This window comes from Amblyomma mixtum, chromosome 10, assembly GCF_055824585.1.
Source record: "Amblyomma mixtum isolate Tamu chromosome 10, ASM5582458v1, whole genome shotgun sequence".
In the NCBI taxonomy this organism is placed as follows: Eukaryota; Metazoa; Arthropoda; class Arachnida; order Ixodida; family Ixodidae; genus Amblyomma; species Amblyomma mixtum.
The window spans coordinates 106,494,167-106,506,648 of record NC_143021.1 but is presented as its reverse complement, the minus strand read 5'-3'; the positions used below and the strand labels follow the sequence as shown (position 1 = coordinate 106,506,648).

Below are 12,482 nucleotides of genomic sequence, written 5' to 3'. Positions count from 1 at the left end.
CAATTGCGCAGTTGTGTGTCCTTCTTGTTCTGGTCCTTTGTCTGCAAGCGCTGTTTTTTCTCAAAATATGATTCCTTCACGCCCTAACATCCGTGTAATCACGCACAGGCAGTAGAAACGATCACTGCAAGATTTCTAACACAGGAAGCGCGATAGCAACCACGTAACATACTATCATGGCTAAAAAAACCCAATGAAAACGCAAACAAATGTATAGCAAACAACACTAAAACGGCCATGACCAAGCAACTCTTAAACACCAAAAACGATACACACTCATGAGTGATACGAGATGATTAACAAGAAACGTGGAAAAAAAGGTGAATAATGAAGCGTTAAGACCAAAGCAGTGTCAAAGGTAAAAAAAAGGTTGAAATGGATTAAGAGTGCAAAATTTAAAATTGGAAACGAACAACCCGCAGCCACATGAATGATAACCGATGACCAACCAGAAACATGAAAAAAGATGGACGGGAAGCTGAGACCAAAGTCAGCATCAAAGGTATAAAAGCGAGAAAAAATTAAAACGAACAACCAGCAGCCATATGAATGATAACCGATGACCAACAAGAAACATGAAAAAGGATGAATGCGGAGCTCAGACCAAGGTCAGCGTCGAAGGTGTAAAAAAAACGAGAACAAAAACCGCGCAAACAACCACACGTCGTCAAAAAAATCGCCAAAAATTGCAACCAATGCCAAAGGAAAGAGCGTGCTCAACAAAACAAAACGAAGAGCCTACAAAAAACTTTCTAGAAAAGTGTACTCCTCGTTGCTAAGCGTAATGGATGGCTTGCTGACGCATCTGCTCCCTTCTTTCCTGATGTAAACGGCTTCGACCACCTCTCTCTCAAATCTGTCCTTCCCACTCCTACTCCGGACGGCAACCCCTGCAGGCTTTGCAATGATCCACTAGGAAGCTTCCTTCGTTATTCCGCAGATTCCGGCAGTGCTCGCTGGCGCGCTAATTAAAATATCGACCAGTTTGGCCAATGTAGTTGAGCCCGCAACTTAAGGGAATCTGGTAAACAACCCGCGTCCTACACCGTGTGAACTTGTTTTGATGTTTCACAGTACAAGCCGATTGTTTTTTCCCGTTAGTCATTGCGCAAAGCTTAGAAAGTTTGCAGGGGGCTGAGAATGCGACCTGAACATTATGTCTGCCTGCTACTTTTTTAAGGTTGTGTGAAACCTTGTGGACTTACGGTATTACTGCCACACAGTTGCGTGAAACTGGATCTCTGCCTTTAGGACCTTGCTTCAGCTTCTGCAGTATGGCTTCACACACGGAAGTAACCATACAGGAGGGGTATTCTGCTTCTTTTAACCGCTGAGCTTGAGCACTGAAACTGGACGAGACCATATGGGGGCATGATTTGTTCAAAGACGCTTGCAAGGAGTTCGAAACAATTGCCCGCTTCACAAGCTTCGAATGGGCACTGTCAAAGGGGAGCAAACCTTTCTTTGAATGCGGATTCTACATGGCCTACATAAATGCGGGTTTGGTGCGAAATAAAATTCAGTTGCAAGTTGGCGCTGGTCCTCTCTTTTGTCCACGTCTTTTGCGCCGTTTTCCTGTTGAATCATGAACCAACTAGCCCAAACTAGAGTTCTTCTTGTGGATTGAATCAACACAATCTAAATGGCAACGTTCTTTCTCTTCACCTTGAACTTTGTCAGCAATCCTATGGGCGGCCGCCAAAGCCTCGGGCTTGCTCAGGGGGACTTCCACGCTGAACTTGGGGCCCTTGTTGAGGACACTTTCAACGTTGTGGAAAATTGGGCGTTGAGGTCATTTTTTCTGCACCTTGCAAGTTGTCGCGTTTGTGCAATTTTGGCGAGAAAGGATAAGCAAAAGAAGGTTGAGTGTGGCATTAACCACAGGAATAAGTTCGTACAGTGTACATTGTAATTTATGATATTCCCCCGAGTTGTGGTAGGTTCTACATAGTGCAAACTGGCCGCTGCGTCAACATTACATTATTAGAGCATGCAAATTCTTTAGATGATTCAAGGGGGCAGCATCTGCCTAAGCATTGTTACACTTGCAAGCAAGATGACAAAAATTGTAATCCGCTTTTCGATAGGACTAAGATTATCGGACGCTCGAGGGATAAGAAAGAACGGGAAATTATCGAGGCCTTGGAAATCGCGAGATTCGGGCCTGACAAGTGTGTTAGCGATGCTTCAGTACACCTGTACCGCAAGGAGTCAGAGTTCCTTGATTCCATGAGATGAGTGCGGCTTTTGTGTTTGTTTTTTGTGGATGGTGCGCATGCGCTTTGCTGCTGAAGGAAAGAGGAGTTGGTGGAATAAATTAGTTGTCAGTCTGCGTTTGTCCCGTATGGTTCTCTTTCTCTTGTCCCGTCCTTTTGCGCAGTTATTTTTTGTTCCCATTCCGATCTTTCAGTGTGGCGGCGCCGTGGCTGGTCACGTGGTGTGGAACAGCTGCCGGCGTCGCGACGCGCCGGTGAAACCGAGCGCTGGAGTAGTGGAGAGGGGGAGAGAATTAATCCACGTCCAGGATCGAAGATGAAGAAGGAACGACCAGCGAAACGGAGCGGCGAACGACTTGCGATTCGACTGAGCGCGTTCCACTCAGCCAGCTGTAGCTATCGCGTCACTCCAGGTTTAACCAGAGCTAAACCACAACGAATTTTTTTGAACTCCCGCATTCGCCGGCAAGAGTACCGGCGCACCTTGTTAGCATTACAGAGCAGTGCTGTTCTGTATTAGTTGACCAGGAAGTGCTAGGTGCACTTTCTGGCGCAACGCGAAAGAGTCAAAAGAAGCCCTCGCTGTGCTTCCATCACCTCGTGCAGCGTACGATTGTCTTGAACTCGTCCGGAAATGACGCTGAATAGCAGACCTCGAAAGCAATTTTGATGGCTATCAATGTCGAGCACACTATCAATGTATTATCAAGGACAGAAGGCTCCAGGACGCAAGAGCTAGACGCAGAAGCCGTAACATCGTTAATTATTCGGCAGTGCTAAACCACGATTGTAGGAGAGGGCTGAGTCGGGCTGGTTGGTTCATGTTGAATGGTACGGCAGGGATGGTAGGGATGAAAGCAGGACTCGCAAGTTTTAATATGTGCGAGTGAAATCTGGAGATGACAGAAAAACTTCGCACAAATATGCTGCAAATTCACTGTTGGTGCGTCCTGAATAGTACGTCGCCTCGATAGTACGTCCTCGATGGTCCTCAATAGTATGTGTCGCGAAACGGCTGCATTTCTTTTTTCCTTTCCTGCTTTCCTTTGTCTCTCCTCATGCTTGGCCCTAACAGTAAATTGTATTTTTTGGTACCTCATAGATTATCCGGGCGAAGAACTTCATCAAATACAGTTACGGCCCACTGATAAACATGGCTCTGTACGGCACGGTAAGTAAGGGATTAAGTTATACACTAGTCACTGTAAACGCCAGCAATACGTCAAATAACTGCCGTATGCAGTGTTGCCTAGCCCTTAGTTAACTATTCCTCTCAAGGCCAGATAAGGAATTTATGGCTTGGTTGTGGGGTTCAAAAGCAATAAAAACGTTTACATATTTTGATGCCTATCGGCTGTGGTTTAAAAGAGCGACGAACACTTTTGCGAGCTAGTAATCAGCAGTTCGTTCATTTTCACCGGAGGTCTTGAGCCTTTGACAATTGGCCGCGAGTTTTTTGTACGCTTGTGAAGTTCTCTCAACTTTCTGAGGCGCCATCCAGCCTCCAGCACAGAGTGTACGGAGCGAGACTTTGACATGTGCACCTGTCCCTGGTCGAAGGATTACCAAATTCGTGGAACCGTGAACACACGACGGAGCAATACTTTGATTTGAGCTAGTTGGTTGTAGCATGACACGTTTACGCAAAAGGCGTACTGGCGCTAAAAAACGGAGACAACAAAGGCACTCAAACTGGTTTGTCTTTATCTTTTTCCATGCATTGTGGTTATTAAGTGGTTCTTCTGTGAATAAACTCGGAAGTTGGCGCCAGTCCTATCTTTTTTTTAGCGTCTCCGTTTTTTAGCGCCAGTACGCCTTTTGCGTAAACATGTCATACGACAGAGGCTCAGTGGTTGCTCTATTGTTGCCGGTGGCACCGCCGGCAGGGCGCTCGTGCCGTCTCCGTCTTGCCTTCCCACCATATATGCCTTCCAGCACGCTGTTTTGTGCAGCGTTCAGGGTTTGAATGCCTGCAGTCATGTTGGCGGCCAGTGGATGTTTTTTTTTATCCTTCTCGTTTCCCTGGGTGTCAGTCATTCGCTCTGCTCACGTACATAGCTTACAGTGAGGATGCAGGTGTACGGTGGCAGATCGGCACGCGATGCGGCCCCACTGGGTCGATGAGCTGTCGTCGTCACTGGGCGCTTGACCGCTCAGCGACAGCTTTCTTCTTTTTTTTTTATAAGCAACCTTGAGCGCGCGGAAAGGAAAACGTAGAGGAAAGCAGAGGTTCGGAATGCAGTCAGTTCAGTGCTGTTTGTATGCGTGCTCGGAACCTCCCCTTTCCCAAGTGTCTAGTTAGCTGATATCCTTTCCCCGGGCTTTGATTAGTTGGCGGAAACTTTTTTCCTCTCCCTAACCATCGATTGTTGCGAGGTGTTGCCTGTTTTATTATTGGTTGCTGTCTCCGCCCTTGGCGGAGACAGAGCTAGGGCTTAAAACTAAGCGCTCTCGGTGACGCGGGGGCTGATTTCGTCTAATCAACGGTTCAGTCATGCTGCAAATAGTTTCTCCCTTGCTCGTTTCTTCTTGTTTATTTATGTGTGCATAAATAGTTAACCTTCTTTTCCTGCTGTCGAGTAATGTGAATGTTTGCGAGTCCGAACCATCAATCCATCGACAAACACGATTTCATCATCATCAAGTGGTTCCTCACGTCGCCACGTAAAGGGGGAACTCAACTACGCGGTTCTTGTGTTATGTATGGGGTTTAAAATGGGGAGATAAATCCTTTCTCCCCGCTTAACCGCGGCTGACACAGTTCAAAACTGCGCGGACCCCACCCCGTGGTCGCGTACGCTACCGAGCGCTCACCGACCACGGCGGGCCTTGCTCTGCGGGAACAAAGGAACCACACACTGGCTGGCACAAACAAGACATTTATTACTATAACAACAATAACACCAGCTAGCAACAAAATGCACTGAGGAATCGAGGACGTCCGACTCACCAGCACGGTTACGAGCGAACGTTCGCCCACGCTAGGGCAAGGGGGCAGCTCCGAGGTCGGACGGGACTGGGTGGCGGGACCATGTTCCGACCACGAGGCGCCCGCGGCGAAAAGCGGAGCGGCGCGCGACATGTCCGCGTGCTTCCCCGGTCCCGAGAAGGAGAGACCCGTCTCTCCCCCGCGTGCGCGCAGCAAACGCCAGCCGTGGCGCTGGTGCCGCTGCGACGCGAGCGCCGCCCCCCCCCCCCCCCCCCCCTGTTAGTTAAGTAACACAACTGAGGCGGGTGCCTTTCGGGGGAGCTAACCACAATTGGGGTGCATTGCGGGAAGGCGAACCACTGGGGGCGAGTGCGTTCCCACATATGTGAGGTTTCCAGTAATATTGAGGTTTCCAGTAATTGCGCTCCGTCCTGTCTACCTTGTCTTATTTGTGTCGTCTTTCTGTGCGCATAAAAGAAATCTGAGTGTGAGGTTTGCTTTGGGAAAGATTAGGCTAGACGTAGGACCAGAGGGACAGGCCACTGCGACTTTTCTTCGCGCATATCAGTTTGGCCGTTGGCCCCTTTGCTTTTATTTTCACTTGGTTTCGCCTGCGAGGTTTGGCTCGGGCTTCCTCTCACATTTTTCTTGGTTTTTTTGCACTTCTTGAGAGTTTTACAATAAAGGAGAAAAGGTACTTTAGAGATGCGCCTTGAAGTTCCTTAAACAAGTCGTTGTTCCCTCGTCTGGTGAAAATTATTCTCCGCAAGCGCGCCAGTCGTCCTGAAACGGTAGCGTACCTTGTTTGGCTTGTAGCCGTCATGGAAGCCATTCACAGACGATACAAAAAATGAACAAGAAGAAAAATATGGTAAGAGAATCAACATTGTAACGATGAGAGAGAGGGGAACATTTATTTAGGAAACTGTAAAATTTGCAGGAGATGGGTTAATAGCGTACATTGTTGGGCTAGTCGATCAATCATGCTAAATAAAAGGAGGTACTGTGCACAAAAAGACACGGACAAGAAGATAACACAACAAGCTGGGTTGTCGGCGCCGCTTGTCCAGGGCTCCGCTGACGGCACTGACTTTCGGACCACCTGGATGATCCGGACTCGCTGGTGCAGGCTGTCTTTGGCCAGAGCTGCCTTCCACTGCTCTTACGCCGGTTATAGCGCTGTAACCCGGGAAATGTGAAATCAATGTGAAATCGATCAAATAGAATCTGTACAACGTAAAGCTGTAAGATTTATTTTCTGCCGCTACGACTTTCATTTTTCACCATCATCTGCGATGTCTTCCCTAAACCTAAGCCCGCTCGCATCCCGCCGAAAAACTGAGTCCCTAAAACTTCATCCCTCAATAGTTCATTCTGTTAATTGTCTTTAAGAGGGTAAGCATATCTCGTTTTCAAAACCATCTGCAACCAGGAGCCATCACGATCTTAATATCCAACCTTTGTTTGCCCGCACTAACGTTTTCAAATACAGCTTTTTCCGCGCACTGTGGAGAGTTGGAATTTTTTGGATGGCATCATTCGTGCATTATCAATCTGATTTTGCGTCGGCAACTGAGTCGTAGCATTGTATGTGGTTGTTCTGAGCGTTTATGTTTGTAATGCTTGTAATGTACCATTGTATGCGTTGAATTGTTCCACTCCTGCCATAGCCCCTAGAATGGGGCTGAAGTATATTCAAATAAATAAATAAATAAAGTATTCCAGCAAATTCGTAATGGTGCCATATGTTGACAGGCATCCGCGCTCCATCGAGATGAGCAGCCATAATATCTCTGCCGGATTCGGCACCAGGAAAATTGGTCAGAGTCAGTAAAGTTTGTTGCTTTGCAGTCAAGAAACAGAATCCGTGCTAAACGAAGTGTCGGAACCGGATTGTGCCCTATCAAAGTTTGCTTTCAAGGTGAATTCGCTCAAATGTTTTTTTTGGTTAAATTTTGTACTTGCACTTTTTATTTACTAGTGAAAGTAATCCGGCAAGCCTGCCTCACGCGATGAGGAAAGAACCAGTGATATACTCTATAAGCTTGATTTCTATTTATAGAGAGATGGAAGACATGGGATAGGCATTTGTCCTGCAGGGGGCCTAGTCAGGCTGATGATGATGGCGGTGATAAGTAGATTATAATGAAAGCGCACTAACGTAGGCAGAGTGTAAGCGAGCATTTATTCACAGATAGAAGGAAAGAAGGACCAGGCAATGACCGCTTTTCTGCTGCGCCACAGAGCAGGACGGGTGAACGAAAGCGATAGAGAAGACGAATTAAAAGATCATTTGAGTTCTCAGCATGAAACGTGGCCATTTTGTTCTTTAATGTCTAACAACGCAGGTCACCCATATTGCCTACAGGCTGATGTTCTAGCCTTCCAGGAAGGTAGAGATCAGAGAAAAGACATGACGTTGGGCTAGTCGGTGGATAGTGATTACCAAAAAAAGTGCACGAAGATGATGCGACAAGAAGGGGCACAAAGACGCACACACAAAGCGAAGAACTTCCAACAAACTTTGTTTTGCGAAAACAGGGCGCTTATAAAGCCTATCAACATGAAAACACGCAAAAGCGTCACGCGGAGGATGCACACAGTATCAAGAGCGCGACCTTCCTTGATCGAGATAGGGAAGACGAGCTGACACAGTTCTTTCTGGAGATGAAGTAAGCCTCTACGACTTCTCTGTCTGATTTTGTTTTCGCCTGAGCAAGAAATTTTGTTTTCTCCGGAGAAGGAAAACAATTTCTTCTGTCACAGCTCTTACAGTGCAGGGGGTAGATTACCGCCCGCGTCGGTGCGTACGGCTCGCCTGTGCTCCAGAGCGCGCTCATTAAAACAGCGACAAGTCTTTCCCATGTAGGACCGTTCACATGAAAGAGGTATATTTCGTAGATAACTTCGGAAACGCACTTTGCGAACTTGCTCTGGTGGTTCTTCTTGCAAGTTCTGGATTTCTTGTTCCTTCTAGTCAGTAAAGGATATACTTTCTTCAGTTAGCAGGGCGCCGAAAAAATGACGCGGATCTCACACCTTTCCGCGACCTTCTTGTTGTTGTGGGAAAGACAATGAAAATACGGCATGACAAATGGTGGTTTGGATTCCGAGCGTGTTTTTTTATTTGAAGTTTTTTACCCTTTGAAGCAGGCTTTCGCAAGTTCTGAGAATTAAATGAGGGGGTAGCCAGCAGAAAGAAGGCGCTCAACTTGACATTAAAAACTGGTTGACATAGTGTGGGCACAGGAATTCGGTAGGGCGGAGAGACAGCCAGACATGATGATGCCACGTTTCACCAGCTCATCATGTCATCTGTCTCTGGCTGTCTTTCCGCCCTGTGCCCACACCATGTCAACCAGATTTCAATGCCAAGTTGAGCGCCTTCTTTCTGCCAGCTACCCCATCATTTGATTCTCAGTAAATGCGAAAGCCTGGTTCAAAGGCAAAAATATTCTGATAAAAAAGACCCACGCTCGGAATCCCAGCCACCATTTGTCATGCCACATTTTCATTGTCTTTCCCACAACTTCAAGAAGGTTGCGGAAAGTTATGGGATATGCGTCGTTTTTTTGGTGCCATGCAAACTGAAAAAAGTATGTCCTCTGCTTACTAAAAGAAGAAAGGAACCCACATCTTGCAAGAAGAACCCCCGGAGGAAGTTCACAAACTGCGTTTCGAAGTTATCTACGAAATAACTGTTTCGTGCGGGCGGTCTTGCATAGGACGAACTGACCGCTGTTTTAATGAGCGCGCTCTGGAGCACAGGCGAGCCCTACGCTCCGGCACGGGCAGTAATTTACCCCTGCACTGTAAGAGCTGCAACAGCAGAAATTGTTTTCCTTATCTGGAGAAAACAAAATTTCTTCCTAAGGCAAAAACAAAAACCGAAAGAGAAGTTATCCGGGCTTCCTATCTAAAAAGGGTGACAACTGTGTCAGCTCCGGTTCCTTATCTCTATCAAACACAGAGATTGAATTCTTAGATGGGCACATTCGGGCTTTCCCTAAGTCTCTGTGGCAGTGTTGATACTGTATTCGCCCTGCGAACGATGTTTTTTCGTGTGTACCTTGATTGTCATGTTGATAGCCTTTAATATCGTTCCTGTTACATCACTATGCAATTACAAACTATCCCACCTTTATAAACAGGGAATACTAAAGAATAATGACGCATTAACTAACATAACAGGATTGCAGATAAACACCACCACCTATAACGTACGCTATTTGGAACCCTGGAATGTCACCAAATGCCGGACTAACTACGGGAAACAGATGTTGAAATACTCATTGCCGACGGTTTTAAATTATCTTTTTACTGAAACAAATAATGACATTTCCGCGATTTCCTCACAGAAATTGCGTACCTTGTTTGTATAACCTGTTTATTTATTTTTTCTTTCCTCGCTTTGATGTTGACGTGTACGCCTTCGCCGCACACTGCTGCGCTACTATGTATGCTGGGAGGTCAGGACTCCTCAAGCTGTTTTTTCAGCTTTTTACCTGCCCTCCTCGCAACATTCCTTTTCTGTTGCGGAATAAAATTTCAATTTCAGTTTCAATTTCAATGAACTCCCTGTTTTCACCTAATGAAGTGAGTTGGAAGTTCTGCGCTTTGTGTGTGCGCCTTTGTGCCCTTTCTTGTCCCATCATCTTCGTGCACTATTTTTGGCAATCAAAGGTTGGGGCCACGATCCTAGTCTCCTTGACAGGACGTGAGTGTCACCCGGAGACTGTCGAACAAGTGGCAGTCACAGAGTAGCCGCGCTGCTGTCTCTCCGCGTCTGCGGGGCTCACTCGTTGGAGTCTGCCATAGCACGACGATGGCGGGAATCAGCATTTATGAACGCCACACCAAAGTACAGGTCCCACAACAACGTCACATTGCAGGCCTGGGGGTTGCTGAGTGGTACCAACGTGTCGAGAATGTGCAGGTGGCGCCCAGAGTTGCCTTCCATGCACACAAAGTGCGGCTGCAGGCTGCTTTGCTGTAGGCTGAAGCTGCTCTGTTGTGTCGGCTGTCGTCATTGCTAGCGCATGTTTTGCCCACAACCATGGGGTGATGAGCAGTATTGCCAGCTAGATCGTTACGGGCCTTGACGCTGTGTCATGGCTAGGGCCCGGAACTTTAGGCTTTTGCTTAAACATGCCTATAAATGCCTAAACGGGGCATTTTTGCACTTCGTGAAAGACATGAGAGCGCAAAACGGGGACACGGACGAGGAAGGGAACAGGACGACCGCTGCACTTTCAACAGGATTTATTCAGGGAAGAACGTTTAAATAGCCTTTGCCCTTATCCATGCTCTTGATTGCAGACAATCGGCTCTCACAGATACGCATCAAGAAACAGCATTTCACTGTGGCGAAGAACAACTGACGTGTCACTAATACAACTGTCACCTCGCTTCTTGATATAGAAGGCTTCCACAAGCTCACGTTCTGTCCTATCTCGGCTTTTCAATAGCACTTTGCAGTCAGATAGTCGAGGCTTGCAGGCTACACGCTTCTCTTTCGAGCAGGCTTGGCAGTGGTCTGGAAGATGTCCTCTCTTGTTTAATGAATTCTTGTGTTCAAGCAGGTGCTCATTAAGACAACGTCCGGTTTGTCCAACGTACACCTTGCCGCATGTAAACGGGAACTCGTAGACTACTGCTTTTTTGCAGCCAACATGTAGCATTCGGTGTCTGATGGTGCACTCTTGTACTTTTTTTCTTCCAATGCGTGAACACATTCCGGCGAGTTTTCGCGGCGCTGAAAATACCACATCGACGCCATACTTATTGGCCACCTTGAGGTTATGAGAAGTGTGGTGTACGTAAGGTACAACTTCCGGCTTTGCCTGCTTTTTATCTTGAGGTCGGTTGTTTTCCTTGCTGCCCTTCAGCTTTTTCAGCAAGGTCTGCGCCACGGAGAGAACCAGGGAAGCCGGGAAGCCGGGAAGCCTGCTTTCTGCAGCCTGGACACCTGGGAAGCATAGCTTGCGTGCATGGCATGGTGGCAAGACTTCTTTAGTGAGAAAGTATAGAGGAGGCGCTGCCTCAACGTGCTCCGTTCAGCCGGGGACCGTCGCCTCAACGCGCGGAGGACTCACATTCGCGCGCTCACTGCTCGCTTGTCTCTCCTTCGACTCACGGCCGCCTACCCCTCTGCAGAGAATGGCCGCTTCTGTGCCTGCCGCTTCCGGAACACGCGACACTGACTTTGGCGGGCTCACAACATTTGCTTCGCCAGCGCTCTTCATTTCATTTCGTATTGACATGCCGAAAGAAAAGGCATCGACAGAAGCTCGTTGCAGGCAGTGGGTTTCGCATTTTGGAGGTGTTTTTTCAAATGATGGAACTGTGCTTTTCTGCAAAGCGTGCGAAACATCAGTATCAGTTGAGAAGAAATGCCATGTAGCTCGACACGTCGCTACCTACAAGGATTTTGCAAACCTGAAGCGAATGAAAGAGGGGACTTCGCAGCTCCTACTGGCGGTGGCTTTCAGCGGCAGTTCGGCAGCGAAGGAATCGTCACTTGCTAAAGAGTTGTGTCAAGCATTTTTGGCGGCAGATATTTCGTTGTGGAAACTAACCAACAGTGATCTTCGGAGCTTTCTGGAATAGTACACCAAGCAGCATGTCGCCGAATGTGTACGGCTCTCTTTTCCCCAAGTGGGCGTTTTAGTATCTAGCACAAAACAGGTGTTTATTAAATCCCCATTAAGAATCGCTGTTCTTCGCGCCACAGCACCTGCCATTAATCTGCCGCCAAAGCCTGTTTCGACTCGATGGGGAACATAGATAAACGCAGCAGTATATTGTGCACGGCACTTTGCAGTGCTCAAATCTGTCTTATGAGGAAATCAAGCATGACGCTCGTGTGTGATCCAACCAATAAATATGTTCGAAGAGGTTACTTGGAAAGAGGCATGACATACATCAGTGCAAACTTCTCAACATTGACGGAAAGGATGACAAAGTTGGAAAACGCTGGACTCTCTATAGATTCATTCAAGGCAGTCGAAGAAGTACAAGCAGCACTTTGGGGATTGTAAGGAAAGGGCGCTACTGCTTCTATGAAGATGCAACAACTGGCAGCGAAAACAAAATATAAGCCTAGAAACAAGTTCGCAAATCACAAATTTTGTACACGGAGACGATACGGCCCCATCACCTGAAGGCCTGAGCCCACATAAACTCCCATGTAGAAAAAAAGCCTTTCAATGTACAAAGATATGCTTAGCGAAAACCGAAGGAGCTTCAAGTTCGAAAACAGATGCGCTTTATTGTGGCATGCTTCAATTGAGGACTCGAATGACAAATCGTGTACTAATAAATAAAGACCTAACACT

The 12,482-nt window shown here is 47.2% G+C and overlaps 1 pseudogene; it reads left to right on the top strand.

Moving 5' to 3' along the window:
- The window catches only part of LOC149326606 (uncharacterized), a 60,951-nt pseudogene that overhangs the window by 14,554 nt on the left and 33,915 nt on the right, over positions 1–12,482 (top strand).